The 18,346-nt window shown below is 41.1% G+C and overlaps 1 protein-coding gene across 6 annotated transcripts in view; it reads left to right on the forward strand.

The window, feature by feature from the left end:
• LOC144592745 (zinc finger protein 236) overlaps window positions 1-18,346 on the forward strand; it is a 118,020-nt gene that overhangs the window by 13,614 nt on the left and 86,060 nt on the right. The gene's annotated exons all lie outside the window — the stretch shown is intronic.

Raw genomic sequence — 18,346 nt, forward strand, 5'->3', positions numbered from 1 at the left:
GATTTATGAGTCATTGTTAAATACAGGCGAGGTCCTGGAAGACTGGGGGGAGGAAAAATGTACCATTTTTCAAGAAGGGCAGCAGGGAAAAGGCTGGGAACTACAGGCAGTGAGCTTAACATCTATGTTTGTTAAGTTACTAACGTGTATTCTGATGGATAGGATATATATGCACTTAGATGGACAAGGGCTGATTAGGGATAGTCAACATGGTTTTGTACATGAGAGGTCGTGCCTCATAAATCAGATTTATTTTTTTGAGGATGTGGCCAAAAAGGGCGATGAAGGCAGACCTGAAAATGTTACATGGATTTTAGTAAGGCATTTGACAAGGTTCTGCATGTATTCCACAAGGTAGGGTGCTCTGGAAGTTTGGATCCCATGTGATTCAGGGATAGATAGCTGAATGGATAGAAATTTGGCTTCATGGAAATGGTGGAAGGTTGCTTTCCAGACTGGAGGCCTGTGGCGATTGGTGTACCTCAGGGTTCGGTATTGGGGCCCATTGCTGTATGTCATCTATATCAATTATTTGGATGAGAACGCAAGTTTGCAGATGACACAAAAGTGGGTGGTATTGTAGTCAGTGAAGATGGTTGTCAGAAATTGCAGCAGGATCATGATTGGTGGGCTGAGGAATGGTTGATGGAATTTAATACATAGAAATGTGAGGTGTTGCATTTTGGGAGCACTAACATGGGCAGAACCAACACTGAACAATATAGTTCTGGGGAATGCTGTGGAGCAGAGCGATCAATGCGTACAGGTACATTGTTTATTGAAAGTGGCATCACAGGTAGATATGGTGGTCTTTTGACACATTGGCCATCATCAGTCAGAGCATTGAGTATAGACATTGGGAGATCATGCTGCAGTTGTATAAGATGAGGTATACGATTTGTATGAAATAAGGCTGCATTTAGAGTATTATTCAGTTTTGAGCACCATGTTATAGGAAAGATGTCTGAAGAAGGGTCTCGACTCGAAAAGTCACCCATTCCTTCGCTCCAGAGATGCTGCCTGTCCCGCTGAGTTACTCCAGCATTTTGTGTCTATCTTCGATTTAAACCAGCATCTGCAGTTCTTTCCCACACATAGGAAAGATGTTGTCAAGCTGGAAAGTGTACAGAGAAGATATACGAGGATGTTGCCAGGACTTGTATGCCTGATCTATAAGGAGAGGTTGAGCAGGCTAGGATTCTATTACTTGGAGTGTAAGAGGATGAGGGGTGATCTTATAGGGGTGTACAAAATCATGAGAGGAATAGATCGGGTAGACCCAGTGTCTCTTGCCCAGAGTAGGGGAATCAAGAACCAGAGGACATAGTTTTATTGTGAGGGAGGGAAAGATTTCATAGGAATCTGAAACGTAACTTTTCCACACAAAGGGTGGTACGTGTATGGAACAAGCTGCCTGAGGAGGTAGTTGAGGCAGGTACTAACGCAACCTTTAAGAACCATTGAGACAGATACATGGATAGGACAGGTTTAGAGGGATTTGGGCCAAACCCAGGCAGGTGGGACTAGTGTAGATGGGACATGTTGGCCAATGTGGGCAAGTTGGGCCGAAGGGCCTGTTTCCACACTGTACGACTACGACTAATTCACATTTTGTTTTTTTCTAAAACATTAATCGATATCCAAGGTAAATAGTACTAAGTGAAGGTTCTCAGAGGGCAGCTCAGTTACGCAGTTAGTAGAGCTGCTGCCTCACTGCTCCGTATCATGGGATCAATCCTGATTTCAGATGCTGTCTGTTGATGTTTGCACATTCTCTCTGTGCCTGTCGGTTTTTGCTGTCTTATTCATTTGAAATTTGTTTTATTATTAAGGAATCTTGTATCAAGTTTCCTCAAGCAAGTAGTTGGATATCCTTGACCAGAGGAATGTTTGTAATACCTCAGCAGATTAATACTGGTGCTTTTGCAGTTGGCCTGATTGGGTATCATGCCAGTACGTGTCTTGTACGTCTGCAATGATATTTAGTCTAGGTTTATTTTTAAATATGGTCTGTGAAATATCACACTCAGGATAACTACAAGGTCTTTAGCATCCTGAGAAATCATTTCTTAACTGCAATCTTTGCATTTTTCTCTTATTTTTACTATAACAACCATTTTTTTGTGTTCTATCTCCCTCGTCCTTTTTTGGCTCTTGTACATTTTCCCCCCACAATTAGCACTAGTTACATAGATGCACAATAGAATTTTAAATACTTTCCTTTGGAAGGTGGTCTGGTTGTCTGTCAGAGTTTTCTTTTCAGTTTTTGTAAGTTCTCCTAAGCCTGAGGCATCGGTGTTCTGCATTTCCATCTTCACAAAAAAAATTGGAGCTGTCCAATATAGAATAAACGTTTTTAAAAAATGAGAACATCTTTGAGATGTCTGCCTAGGAGTACTAGAGCACAGATTGGACTTTTACAGGTGCGTCTGGCTGTAATATGATTTCACTTATAGCTTCTATTGAAAATTAAAAGCCTTCCACTATCTCTGCACATGCATCGCTCAGAGTTTTGATCCTTTGACATATGTGCATCACAATCATCGGCACAAACGGATAGTATAATATTCTTGTTCTTTTCCAATTAGATACACTTTTTGTGCTGTAAATTGTAAAATATACGCAAAATCCCCAAACAGCACCCTTGAACATCAGTATTTTTGTGTCATTCAGTGCAAGATGTAAATGATCACAACAGTTAAGTTATTAGAATTGTATTCATTGTTTTAGAGTTCTATGAATGCTACTGTAGCTGACGAGGAAGTGAAATAATTTTGGGATCATTAAGGTTGGCAATGGAATTATGAAGTTGGCATTTTTCTGGGTCACTTGTGTCTTTCCCAGAAGGAAATCTGTGTCCATCCATCAAAATGGTGGGTTCTTAACCGTCTTCTGAAATGGCTGAGCTTGCTGTGTAGCTCAATGGTTCAATGTTTTTTTTTATCACGTGTACCAAAGGTACAATGAAATACATTTTTTTGCATATGGATCAGTCCAATAGATCACTCAAGACCAATCAGGAATGGGAAATAAATGTTAGCAAAGCATACAACTTCTGATTTAATTTTTTAGAAACTATTATTCTAAAGATGTGTGTCATGGGTCCACATTGGATTGATCGATGATGATGAAATTGTGGTACATCCGGATTCAATAGCTTTATTTCTGTTGAATACTAGATGTTTAGGCATTGACTGGTGGTGACCAAGCATATTCCCTGGCACTGACTAAAACAATCTCTAGGCTGGTATTGTATTATTGATTTTTTTTTAAACTGAAGAAGGGTGATTGACAAATCAATTCAATCCTGAAGACCACTTGCTGAAGACTGAAGCCCTATAATTCTTGAGAGATCCTCACCACTGGCAGTTCTTCATTGACCACTAATTAGTAAGTGCCCATTATAGTTTCACCTTGCACACTAAAATCAGTGAGCTTGGATCTGATGCAGGTTCAGCAACTCCATTCATTTCAATGAACAGTTGCAAAGGAGAGGGCCAGTTTCAAGTAAAATGTTTTTTTGAACTGAATAAATTTAAATATATTCAGTTAGTTCTGCTACAACGTTATGGCTGTGTTCTTAACCAACCTCGTGTTATGGCAAATTGCGTTATGAAAACAAGTATGTCAATGGGGAAAAGGGGGTTAGGAGTTGGATATTTTGGACTCGCAATGAAGAAGTTATTATTGGACAGTGGCTCAGCTGGTAGAGCTGCTGCCTCACAGCGTCAGAGACCCGAGTTTGATCCTGACCTCGGGTGATGCCTTTATGGAATTTGCACATTCTCCCTGTGACTGTGGGTTTCATCTGGATGCTCTAGTTTCCTCCCACGTCCAAAAGTCATATGGGGTTGTAGGTTAATTGGCCTCTGTAAATTGCCCCTAGTGCTTTGGCGTGGATGAGAAAGTGGATAATGTTGAACTAGTGTGAAAATGTGATTGACGGTCGGCATGGATTCTATGGGCCGAAGGGCTTGTTTCTATGCTGTATATTGCAGTCTTTCAATCATTCAAAGTCTCCCACAGGATTTTCAAAAATAAAGGTGTTTTTAATAGTTGTAAGTTTATTTTTGGTACTCCAAGCTAAAAACTTACTAGAGGCTGTATGTCACATTGTTTAATAGCATATTATTGCGCAAGTGTCAATAGAAGTGAATGGTTGTCAATTTTACGGTATCCGTGTTGAAACCAGCAACTGTGTTTTGAAGAGACATTGGTGTTTATGGAAACAACAATTGTTCCCTAGACTTCATTTTAACCAAGACCTTTAATCTGTTTGTCAATTTTCAAAGTAACTTTTAAGTGATCTCTAGTTCCTGATCCTTATTGCATTATAAACAATTTGACCCATATAATACAAATCGTGTTCTCCATTCATGATTTGCATTACATCCAAATAGTGTTATGGAAACACCTTTATAGAAGAACTGCTTGTAAATAATTGTTGCCTTCTACGTATTTAAGTATGCTTTTAATTACTTGGAGTACTTTTAAATATTAACTATTTTAATGCTTTTTATTAATGATTTTTAAAAATAACATGATTACATTTTTTAATGTTTTGGACTTTTAATAGTAGAAATTTTAAGTCTTGACAGCTGGTAAACTTGGTGATTTTCAAACATTGAGACACAAGATGCTGGAATGTTGAGCATAAAAACAATTCAGCTGGCCAGCCAGCATCTTTGGAGGGAAGTGTGCAGACAATGAGACATCGTCTGCCAATTTCCTCCACAAATACTGCCTGACTCGCTGAATTCCTCTGGCAATTTGTTTTCCTCTCACCATGATGAAAAGGCACTCAGTCTCAACACAGCAGATGTCCAGAGGACCCTAAGAAGAGTCAACGCACGGAAGGCGGCAGGCCCTGATAACATACCAGGCCAGGTGCTCAGGGAATGTGCTGATCAGCTGGCACATGTCCTCACTGACATCTTCAACACCTCGCTGAACCAGGCTATTGTCCCATCGTGCTTTAAGACTGCTACCAGTGCCAAAAAAATCCACAATCACATGTCTCAACGATTACCGCCCTGTCGCGCTCACTCCCATAATGATGAAGTGCTTCGAGAGGCTGGTCAAGGACCATATCATCTCCAGACTCCGCCCCCACACTTGACCCGTTCCAGTTTGCTTACCGGCCAAACTGCTCCACAGAGGACGCCATATCCTCTGCACTCCACCTGAGCCTGGCACATCTGGAGGAGAAGAACACGTATGTGCGAATGCTGTTCTTGGACTTCAACACGATCATTCAACATGATCATCCCTCAGCACTTGGTAAGTAAATTGGGCCTTGGTCCACTGGGCCTTGGCACCCCCTTGTGTAACTGGCTACTGGACTTCCTCACTGACAGACCCCAGTCTGTGCGGGTTGGAAACAACATCTCCAACATCATCTCTCTGAGCACTGGTTCCCCTCAGGGCTGTGTCCTGAGTCCACTGCTGTTTACCCTGATGACCCACGACTGTTGTGCCAGGTTCAGTATAAGCCACATAATGAAGTTCGCGGATGACACAACAGTGGTGGGCCTTATCTGGGACGACAATGAACTGGCTTACAGGGAGGAGGTGAAACAACTGGTGGACTTGTGCAACACGAGTAATCTGGTCCTTAATGTCGCCAAAACAAAGGAGATCATCGTTGACTTCAGGAGAAAAAGGCGCAGGCACACACCACTCCACATCAGTGATACCACTGTGGAGGTAGTCAGTAGCACTAAGTTCCTAGGGGTGCAGATCACAGACAGCCTGACCTGGTCCCTAAACACTGCATCTCTATTCAAGAGAGCCCAGCAGCGGTTGCACTTTCTGTGCCGGATGAGAAGAGCTCACCTCCCCGTCCCATCCTCACCACTTTCAACTGGGGCACCATAGAGAGCATACTGACCAACTGCATCTCTGTCTGGTCTGGGGACTGCAAAGCCTCAGACTGGAAGTCTGTGCAGAGAGCGGTGAGGACAGCTGAGAAAATCATCGGACTTCACTTTCTTCCATCCAGGACATTGCACATAAACGCTGCTTGTCCAAGGCCAAAAATATCATTAAAGATCCCACCCATCTCCATCATGGACTGTTCACCCTGCTGCCTTCTGGTCAAAGGTACTGCAGCATACGGAGCAGAACAGCCAGGTTCTGCAATAGCTTCTTCCCCCGAGCCATCAGACTCTTGAATTCACAATGATCTGCCGCCATTATTTTATGTGCGAGTTACTTATATTTATTTATTTTTCTTTGATCAATTTTTATTATTTGGTGTTACATTGTGAGCCAGTTGCAACAGAATTTCGTTCAAATATGCACTCGTCTGTATGAATGACAATAAAGTTATATTCATTCATTTATTGTGGTTTCAAAAGTTGCTTTGCTGACCAAAAGGTCTCTACGTAAAACTCTTACATACTTTTCAGATGTGTTTTAAGCTCCAATTAGTTTTGTCCAGTAGTGGATTTGAACAGAACCTGGCAAGAACACAGAGCATTTTGGCAATTGATTATATCTTTCAAAGCAAGCCAAGATTAGGGGCTATATTTGTCGACAGTACTTGAAACAGTTATGGCCTTTAATAAAATTATACGTCAGATGTAGAAAATATTTATTTGTCTAAGATCTTTTTAAGAAACTAGTGAAATTACGAAAAGAAATCAGTGTTTATTTTTCAGTCTGAATTGAAAATGATAGCTAGAAAAGATGATGAACAATTTAATTAATATTGCTTGCTTTTCACTATTGCTCAGAGTCAAAATTAATCCCAGTTGTACTATTTACGGAAGCACGAAGAGCCTTGGACCAGATAGACACTGTATTTCATCTGAGTTGGCTGTTTCTAACCATGCAGCAGCATAAATCTCTACACCCCTCATCACACAAAGAAACGTTGAAATAGCTTTTAATTAAAAATGGGACAACTAGTAATTTATCAGACAAAGCGAGGTAAACCTGGATTAGTTGTCATTCCACTAATTCCTTTGTTTCTAGGGCTTTCTGCAGTTGCTTACAATTTATGGCATGTTATTGGAATAAACCTCATGCATTTAATTGCTTGACATATTAGTCATGGTTATTGTGGCTATTGATATGGAGTTTTCAACAAAAATTTGGTTAACTTGATCTGTATTAATAGCACAAAGAATTGAGAAGCAAGCGATTGAATTGGTTGGTGTCAATGCTATTCTTCGATGTAAAATTTTCACTGACAACAATCCAGCCATTCTTTAGTGTTATTGATACAGACCAAGTTAACCAAATTTTTGTTGTTAACTCGGTATCAATAGCCACAATAACTATGACTAATATGTCAAGCAATTAAATGCATGAAGATTATTCCAATAACATGCCATAAATTGTAAGCAACTGCAGAAAGCCCTAGAAGCAAAGGAATTAGTGGAATGACAACTAATCTAGGTTTACCTCGCTTTGTCTGATGTACATTAAATTGCCAGAGATAAGCAAGTATTCTCGCACACAATTTGGATACTTTAATTACAGATTAAAGTGTAGTGTGAATAAAGCAAAATTAACCTCATCACTTGGAACACGAGACCAGCTGAGAAGGGGTTGGGAACATAACAATGGAGACTAGAGCTCATAATCAAAGCTGAAACTCAAGTTCAATGCTGTGCTTAGTTGTCGGCTGTTTCTCAAGCAGGGCTTCAAGTCTCTGCAAATGGATGCTAAAGATTTTGCACCACTTCGTCAGAGATGATCAGAGGGTTATCCTGATGTTCTGTCAATATTTATCCTCTATTCAACATCAATAGAATGGATTTTCTCATTATTCGCAAATCTATTTGTCCTTCCCAACCCCTTCTCAGCTGGTCTGGTGTTCAGAGTGGTGTGGTTAATTTTGCTTTATTCACACTACAATTTAATCTGTAATTATTGTATCCAAATTGTGTGCGAGAATCCTTGGCATATCTCTGGCAATTTAATGCTTATAGTCTGTGCGCATAGTCACTTGTGTCAAGCTGGTCGATTTAAAGATTAAAAAGGTATGAAATCCTGGCACAAGTAGAAAAGGCAGGCATGTGTCCAATCAACCAACTCTGCCGGAATCTCTAGGGTAAGGCAGTGGAGGCCAATTCTCTGAATGCATTCAAGAAAGAGCTAGATAGAGCTCTTAAGGATAGCGGAGTCAGGGGGTATGGGGAGAAGGCATGAACAGGGTACTGATTGAGAATGATCAGCCATGATCACATTGATGGCTCGAAGGGCCGAATGGCCTCCTCCTGCACCTATTGTCTATTGTAACATGACCTGCAGTTGTGATCCAAGCAAATCCTAATACAGAAGATACGATGCATGAGTGTTTTTTGACCAAACTACACTTTGCCAAGTATAACGTACAAAGTTGATGGATACGTGTAATATTTTTCAGCGTCACTTTTTATGAGTGCTGCACTGTGCAAATTTTTTTGATATGCTGCTTTATGTGCGAGAAAGAAAATCAATAGAGCAACCTTGATATACATTTTCTTTGCTCCATTAGGCCTGAGTGACAGCATAGCTATAAGAATCCTGTAGATTGTTGGTTGATTGTGGGCTCTGCGGGAATATTCACCGTGATGCACCTTCTTGTACAATACTGTTTTGGGTGATAATTTTAATTAGCCATAGGAATAGTACGATGTTAGCTACTTGAATCGTTTCTATCATTTGATAAGACTATGGCTGAATTGTAATATAACATCGTAGACGTGCTAAATAATATTGTGGAATTTATGAAAGAGCATTCAATGCCTCATTTTGACGACTTTGATAAATTGAGCCTCAAACAGTGTTAACACTCCCTCAGTATTGCACTAAAGAATCAACCTAGACTTGTGCTGAAGTACAGTGTCCTCCATAATGTTTGGGACAAAACCCATCATTTATATATTTGCCTCTACTCCACAATTTGAGATTTGTAATAGAAAAAGATCACATGTGGTTAAAGTGCACATTGTCAGATTTTAATAAAGGCAATTTTTATACATTTTGGTTTCACCATGTAGAAATTAGAGCTGTGTTTATACATAGTCCCCCCCCATTTCAGGGCAACATAATGTTTGGGACACGGCTTCACGGATGTTTGTAATTGCTCAGGTGTGTTTAATTGCTTCCTTAATGCAGGTATAAGAGAGCGCTCAGCACCTAGTCTTTCCTCCAGTCTTTCCATCACCTTTGGTCCTCGTGTTGATAAACAGCAATAAACGTTTCCAAAGTTGTGCCAATGAAAGTCAAAGAAGCCATTATGAGACTGAGAAACAAGAATAAAACTGTTAGAGACATCAGCCAAACCCTAAGCTTACCAAAATGAACTGTTTGGAACATCATTAAGAAGAAAGAGAGCACTGGTGAGCTAACTAATTTCAGAGGGAATGGCAGGCCAAGGAAGACCTCCATAGCTGATAACAGAAGAATTCTCTCTACAATAAAGAAAAATCCCCAAACACCTGTCCGACAGATCAGAAACACTCTTCAGAAGTCAGGTGTGAATTTGTCAATGACCACTGTCCGCAGAAGACTTCATGAACAGAAATACAGAGGCTACACTACAAGATGCAAACCACTGGTTAGCCGCAAAAAATAGGATGGTCAGGTTACAGTTTTCCAAAAAATACTTAAAAGAGCAACCACAGTTCTGGAAAAAGGTCTTGTGGACAGATGAGACGAAGATTAACTTGTAGCAGATGGCAAGAGCAATGGAGGAGAGAAGGAACTGCCCAAGGTCCAAAGCATACCACCTCATCTGTGAAAAATGGTGGAGGGGGGGTGTTATGGCCTGGGCATGTATGGCTGCTGAAAGTACTGGCTTACCTATCTTCATTGATGATACAACTGCTGATGGTAGTAGCATAATGAATTCTGAAGTGTATAAACACATTCTATCTGCTCAAGTTCAAACAAATGCCTCAAAACTCATTGGCCGGCGGTTCATTCTACAGCCTACGACAATGATCCCAAACATACTGCTAAAGCAACAAAGGAGTTATTCAAAGCTAAAAAATGGTCAACTCTAGAGTGGCCAAGTCAATCACCCGATCTGAACCCAATTGAGCATCCCTTTTATATGCTGAAGAGAAAACTGAAGGTGATTAGCCCCCAAAACACACATAAGCTAAAGAGGGCTGCAATACAAGCCTGGCAGAGCATCACCAGAGAAGACACCCAGCAATTGGTGATGTCCATGAATCACATACTTCAAGCAGTCATTGCATGCAAAGGATGTGCAACAAAATACTAAACATGACTACTTGCATTTAGATGACATTGCTGTGTCCACAAACATTATGGTGCTCTGAAATGGGGGGACTATGTATAAACACTGCTGTAATTTCCACATGGTGTAACCAAAATGTGTAATAATGGCCTTCATTAAAATCTGACGATGTGCACTTTAACCACATGTGATTTTTTTCCTATTACAAATCTCAAATTGTGGAGTACAGAGACAAATAAACAAATGACGGGTCCTTGTCCCAAACATTATGGAAGGCACTGTATCGAGAATGGGGCTTGCATCCGCAGTCATCTGACTTGAATGGGGGATAACTAATTGAACTGCCGCTGAGATTGATGCAGCGTATTTATTTTGAATTGTCAACTGGATTTATGAAACATGATTAATATATGCTGCCAATTGTCCCACGGAGGTTCTCAATGTATTTACAGAATAACTCCATTTCAAATATGTTCCACGAAATGAAATACGGGAAGTAATTTTCAAGAAAGGCTATTTTTATATTGGGGAAATTTGTCAATTATAGTCTTTGTACTGTTTTAGAATAAATTGGCTAGACCAACATTTTCAAGTGACAGGTTCAATACATCAATATATCATAAAAATCTGTCATTGCAGTCAGTGAGTGAGTGATCATTTTGAAATAAATGACGCGTGTCTGATTTGCCTTGCCTCTGAAGAGCTCATGGCTCCTTACATTGTTGGCTCTTAATCTACTGTGATATGATACCCCAAATGATGTGAGGATTGAGGTCTGGCAAAACCCACTTCATCTGAATAACCATAAATTAATATTTCATCTTTTGAAACTCAAAAGCATTGACTCAATTAACAGTGAACAAACAAATAAAATTGAAGAGATGTGATGAACTGCGTGTTGCAGCGCAATGATATTGTCCTTTTTAAAAAAAAGTGTATTTTAAACCTGTTTGATCTTATTTCTTTACTTATCGTCCATTTGAAACTGTGGACAGCTACTTAACCCCCAATCCTTCTCAGCTGTGTTGGGAACATGAGGCTTTAATAATTGTAAGGTAATTGGAAGATGATTTAGTTGGAAAGTCCACAAAAGATCCTAAAGATAAATTAATAAAAACTTACACGGCGCACTAGTTACCCTGACTGGAAGGCTGCAAGCAGTCCTGGGGATTCCTTGGGGTAGCTTCAATTTAAGGGGAGTGGATGATGATGTTATCAACCATTTTATTGCAATGGGTTGGAGTGCATATGGTACAAAGTGTGAACAAGTGAGTCATTCATTCAAAATGCTTGGCCTCCATTGATCTTGGTTAATAGAGCACTGCTGTAGTATTGACCTTTTGCTGCACTTAATTTAAACATGTTTGTAGCAGGAGCCGATACTGTCTCTTGGGACCTTGTTCAACCTTAAATGTTTCTGCAAGAACTCCTATAACCAATTTGTCCTTATACCATCTTATTTCAATTTGTGAAATTATTGAATTTTCAACAAAGTTGAAGAGAAATTTGTATCAGCATTTAACTTTGTACTATGAAATGAAATTGAATTTATTTGAATTTTGATGGAGGTAATAAGTTTAAAAGCTTCAGTCAATTGTAACTGAATTCTATTTAGTAGCCTTTTCTCTTGTCTTCATACATTACTCTTAATGTTGAATTTGTACCTTGATGTAAGTATTGAATGATGAGGAAATTAAGATTATGGACTAAGAAGGGATGGATTAGTTTGTGTGATCAAAAGGTAATATTAGGTGAGATAGTTGAAGGGGAAAAAAGTAGAATTGTGTTGAAGGAGGGATTTTCCGTATGGGACCATGGCAGCTGGATACCCTGGACCAGCTGTTTGATGAGGGTTCTGAACTGTTTAGTAGGGGAGCAGTAATTGCAGGTTCAAGCCAAATTTGAGACACAACCCCAAAATGAAGGGTGACAATCCATTGCAGTACTGAGCCCGTGTAGCACTGAGGTGATATGCGAAAAGTCCACCACAGGCTCGTTCCTTCCTTCCATCCATCCAGTCCATCTTCATGGTGTGTTGCATCAGGAAGATAGGAAATATCATCAAGAATACCTGCAACCCTGGTCATTCCCCTTCTCATCTGGGAGAACATAAAGGAGCTTGAAAGCCTAGATGTCCAGACTTAAAAACAGTTTATTCCCTGCTGTTATCAGACTTCTGAAGCAGTCATTTCCATCAGTGAGGTGCTGCCATCTATTATTCCTAACTCTAGCTCATTCATGGATTTCATTATTGCATTTTAACCTTTTATTGAACTAGGTCAGATTTGCATCATTCTGCTGTTTTGCATTTATTATTGTTATTTATAGTCAATCGATTATTACCATGTATACTGTTTGCTTTGAGTTTATGTGAGCAAGGAATTTCATTATATTCTGGTGTATATGACAATAAACTAAACTGAATCATTGAGTCATAGAGTGATACAGTGTGGAAACAGGCCCTTCGGCCCAACTTGCCCACACCGCCAACAATGTCCCAGCAACACTAGTCCCACTTGCCTGCGCTTGGTCCATATCTCTCCAAACCTGTCCTATCCATGTACCTGTCTAACTGTTTCTTAAACGATGGGACAGTCCCAGCCTCAACTACCTCTGGAAGCTTGTTCCATACACCCACCCCTTTGTGTGAAAACGTTATCCCTCGGATTCCTATTAAATCTTTTCCCCTTCACCTTGAACCTATGTCCTCTGGTCCTCGATCCCCCTACTCTGGGCCTGCTTCGGATCGTTCACCTTGTGGTGAAGAGGCTTGCTTGCCCTCATGATTCCAAGAGCGATGCTGTCGGAAGCACTAGCTTCTGGTAGGGCCACCCATGGCAGTAAGGTCGAGGATGAGGGTCCAGACTAAGAACGATCAAACCTACAAGACCTCAACGGCGGACCAGGCAGACGAAGTTATCTTAAACTCAACGGCTATGAAGGCGGATGAAGGCTGCAACAGATCTATCAGCTCCAATCGTCTTGGTTCCCTTGCCATTGGAATTAGTTGATTGACTTGTGAAGGACCGTGTGCATCTTGGAGTGCAACATCAAGTACATGTTAAACACACGCACAGGCATCTTCGTTCTTCGGAAATTAGACCATCATCCTCGACCTCGAGGGATAGCCACGACGACTCTGGGCAAAAGACTCTGTGCATCTACCCGATCTATTCCTCTCATGATTTTGTATACCTCTATAAGATCTCTCCTCATCCTCCTGCGCTCCATGGAATAGAGACCCAGCCTGCTCAACCTCTCCCTATAGTTCACACCCTCTAGTCCAGGCAACATCCTCGTAAATCTTTTCTGAACCCCGTCAAGCCTGACAATATCTTTCCTCTAACATGGTGCCCAGAACTGAACACAATATTCTAAATGCGGTCTCACCAACGTCTTGTACAACTGCAACATGACCTTCCAACTTCTATACTCAATACTCTGACTGATGAAGGCCAAAGTGCCACAAGCCTTTTTGATCACCTTGTCTAACTGTGATTCGACCTTTAAGGAACCATGCACCTGTACTCCTAGATCTCTCTGCTCTACAACACTACCCAGAGGCCGACCATTTTACTGTGTCGGTCCTGCCCTTGTTCGACATCCCAAAATGCAACACCTCACACTTTTCTGTATTAAATTCCATCAACCATTCCTCTACCCACCTGGCCAGATTCTGCTGCAATCTTTCACAATCATCTTCACTATCTGCAAAACCACTAACTTTTGTATCATCAGCAAACTTGCTGATCTTGCCCTGTATGTTTTCATCCAAATTATTGATGTAGATGACAAAAAGCAACGGGCGCAACACCGAACCCTGAGGTGCACCATTAGTCACAGGGCTCTAGTCTGAGAAGCAACCTTCCACCATCACCCTCTGCTTCCTTCCATGGACCCAATTTGCTATCCATTAAGCTATCTGTCCATGGATCCCATGCATTCTAACCTTCCAGTGTAGCCTACTAAACATAGCACAAAAAGTAAGGAAATTTGTGTTTGGTAGATTATTTCTTTGTTGTAACAATGCTTCTTGGCAATAAATCTTATACCGTTGGAAAGCCTGTTTATTTCCCTTTTAAATGGTGCCACATTTGTAAGGAACATGCATTTGTGGGATGAGCAGCAGAGCTGAGTATATGGGTTGCGCCCATGAAAAATTTGCCAAATCTTCTCTGCCAATGCCAAACAGCTTATTCTGCTGTTGCTATTGACACTTGTTTTGAGCTTCTGGTACCCCCAGGTGCTGACAATCAGGTGCCTGATTGGCACCTGATTGGCAGCATCTGTGAGCATGGGCCCTGCTACAGTGGTCAGTAGGTGTCTGCTCCAAGAATCGGCATGCCACGTTTGACTGATCTGGATAGGGCCCGTGCGGTAGGGCAACTTGAAGCTGGTGTTCCGCAAAACCAAGTTGCGGCATTATTTGGAGTGAGCCCTAGTACCATCTCCAAAGTGAAGGCCAAGTTCCATATAACGGGGGATGTCAGAGACAGGCCGCGAAGTGGGCGTCCCAAGAAGACGACACCCAAAGAAGACCGTTTCCTCACCCTGTCAGCACTTGGGAACCGTAGGCTGTCTTCTACAGATTTGCAGTCAAGGTTTGCAGGACGATATGGCCGACGGCTCTCTGCCCAGACAATTCGGAACAGACTGCACGCAGCTGATCTCCGGTCTCATAGGGCTGCCAGGAGGCCTGCCATGACTGCCCTTCACCGTCAGGCCCGTTTGCGCTGGTGTCGGCAACACGTGCACTGGAACCTGAACATGTGGAGGAACGTTATGTTCAGCGATGAGTCCAGATTCTGCCTACGGCAGTTGGATCATAGGGTCAAAGTGTGGAGAAGACGCGGAGAACGCTATGCTGATTGCTGCACCGATAGAGTAACATCTTTTGGTGGAGGCAGTGTGATGGTGTGGGGCGGCATCTCCCTCACTGGAAAAACGAGGCTTGTCATCATTGGAGGCAATCTCAATGCAGCGAGATATCGAGATGAGATTCTGCAACCAGTGGCAATCCCATATCTCCACAGTCTGGGACCGAACTCTATCCTCCAAGATGACAATGCTCGCCCCCACAGAGCAGGGTTTCTCAGAGACTACCTCCAGAATTTGGGAGTGGAGAGGATGGAATGGCCTGCCAGCAGTCCTGACCTCAGCCCCATTGAACACTTGTGGGATCAGCTTGGGCGTGCTGTTCGTGCCAGAATGACCAACACAACCACGTTGGCTGACTTGCGACAAATGCTGGTTGAAGAATGGGATGCCATCCCACAACAGTGTGTGACCAGGCTGGTGACCAGCATGAGGAGGAGGTGCCAGGCTGTTGTGGCTGTGTATGGTTCTTCCACACGCTACTGAGGCTCCTGTTTATTAAATGAATAAATTGTTAAATCGCCAATATGTCTTGTTTCTTCAGACTTCAATCATCCAATCCATCAAACAACACCGAACAAGAGTCAATGGCAGAATAAGCTGTTTGGCATTGGCAGAGAAGATTTGGCAGATTTTTCATGGGCGCAACCCACATACTCAGCTCTGCTGCTCATCCCACAAATGCATGTTCCTTACAAATGTGGCACCATTTAAAAGGGAAATAAACAGGCTTTCCAATGGTATAAGATTTATTGCCAAGAAGCATTGTTACAACAATGAAATAATCTACCAAACACAAATTTCCTTACTTTTTGTGCTAAGTTTATGTGGAACCTCGTCGAATGCCTTACTGAAGTCCATCTACACAACATCTACAGCTCTGCCCTCGTCGACCTTTTTGGTCACGTCTTCAAAAATCTAAATCTGTTGTGAGAATTTGGGTGCTCCCTTGGATAAATCAAGGATTCAGTTATTGCTGTTTAACAAGAGAGGGGAAGTTGCGCTGGTAACCTGGGCAAGTAGTTCATTCTTGGGAAATGTCTAAAGGAGATAATTTCATTGCTGCTTGTGCACACATTACAAATGGTTTAACTTAAAAAATTCAGTTGTCTAAGGTTGAGAAAGGGATTGTAGTAATTCAAATCTTTCTGCCGTGAAAGGAAATGCATGGAAGATGGGATTGAGGGCTGGAAGAAATAGAGCTAGGGTGAAGGGACGCCATAGAGTAGGTGTTGAACATAAAGGCAATCTATATTGAATGTAAATGACTTCAACTGGGGATGAAGACTGTGCAAAGAAGGAACTGTGGCTAGTTAAGGGTTGTAAGAACTATCTTTTGGAACACAGATTTCTGTCCAGTGTGGAGGGCTTTTGAAGATATAAAAGCAGTAACCAAAAAAACGTATTTTCATGCTGTGAAGTTTTTCTTTTCTATTCATTTAAATCTGTAATCCAACCTCTGTTGGGTTAAGAGTGAATCTTAGTTAATTATGTTTGTCAGTGTTACATTAATGAAAATATCACAATAAAGAATCCATTGATTGACAGGTCCGGTTACGCTGTTTAATTCTTGTCGTACTGAAGAAAGGGACAGTGCGATCGTTGCTTTCTTTAGTTACAGAATTATTGAGCAAAGCTGTTGATATGGGGTAGTGATGTACAATGGATGGCTCTTGGGCAACATCCATCTTGGTAAATGGTTCCATTTGGTCTGACTGAATTCAACATAGAAAAGTACCGCACGGGAACATGTTCTAAGTCTACGATGCTTGTGCCTATCATGTCAAGATAAACTAATCTCATCTGCCGACACATGATCTATACCCTTACATTCTCAGCCTATCCATGTGCTTATCTAAAAGCCTCTTAAACAGCACTATCATTTATGCTTCCACCACCTGGCAATGTGTTGCAAGCACCTATCACTCTCTGTAAAAAAATAAAAAAAAATTTTAAATGCCCTGCACATCCCCTTTAAATTTTGTCCTCTTCATCTTAAAGCTATACCCTCTAGTTTTTTACATTTCCGCCCTAGGGAAAAAGGTTCTGACTGTCCAGCTATGTCCCTTCTAATTTTATATACTTCAATATCTCAAAACTTAACTGCTTTGTCAGTTAGTTACGCCACTGTCCACAGGCTGCCAAAGCTGTAAACACTTGAAACGCCAAATGTCTCTGACAATTACAAATATTAATATCATTAAAAGAAGAATCAAAGTATTTTGTTTAAAAATTGAATTAGTGATTAAAACACCTCGTCGAGAAAGCTTTTAATTTAAATGTTACCAACTGAATTAAATGTATTGCACAGCTCAACCAATGTATACATCATAAGGTGTCTGAAACAGGGCCTGACTTTCTCCACCTTCTATTCCTGGTGCCGATTGCCACCAAAGCATCCTCAGCATAACTGCAAGAAAATTGCAGGACATTAATGCTCTTTCACTTCACTGGCTCCATGAGCTTAATGCAAGATCTTTTTTATATAGGGCCTGAACTTCACTCGTAAGATCAAACAATACAAGAGCAGTAGGCCACTTGGCACTCAAGTGTGCAGATGCTGGTGTATACCGAAAATAGACACAAAATGATGGAGTAACTCAGCAGGTCAGGCAGCATCTCTTGAGAAAAAGAATAGTGACGTTTCGTCTGAAGCAGGGTTCTGACCCGAAATGTTTCTCCAGACATGCTGCCTGGCCCTCGAGTGTTCCCGGATCTCCAAAATGATCATGGTTGATCTGCCATGGGCCTTGTTTCTTCTCTACCAATATGTCCTAAATCCTTTGATTTTTGTTTTGTCATAAATGTATCTACCTCTTCTTTAAATTCCTTCAATGATCTATCCTCCAAAAACCCTCATTCAGAGTATTTCAAAGAATACAGATCTAGCTTATTTAACTACTTGCAACAGGACAATTCTCTCATTGCAGTAATTAGCGTAGTTGAACAAAAGCAGTGTCTGGGTTCCATAATGGCTCTGTTAGCTGATTTTTCCATAAGACAAAAATGTTTGTTTTCTATAGTTGCCAATATCTAATGACTTTGTCCACTTTCTATAATTTTCATTGAATAATTACCATAGCACTAACTATAATTAAGATAATGGAAAGTATACTGTATCTAGTCATTAATGAATGCTATGTAGCATTTTAACACTAGCTTAAATGCTTTAAGGGAGGATTTGTGAAAAGTTGGATTTTTGTAAGTCAGGTCACTTGTAACCCATGGAGCCCCTGTACTTCCTTTATTTCTGTATATCCCTTATTACAG

Source organism: Rhinoraja longicauda, chromosome 4 (genome assembly GCF_053455715.1).
Source record: "Rhinoraja longicauda isolate Sanriku21f chromosome 4, sRhiLon1.1, whole genome shotgun sequence".
NCBI lineage: Eukaryota > Metazoa > Chordata > Chondrichthyes > Rajiformes > Arhynchobatidae > Rhinoraja > Rhinoraja longicauda.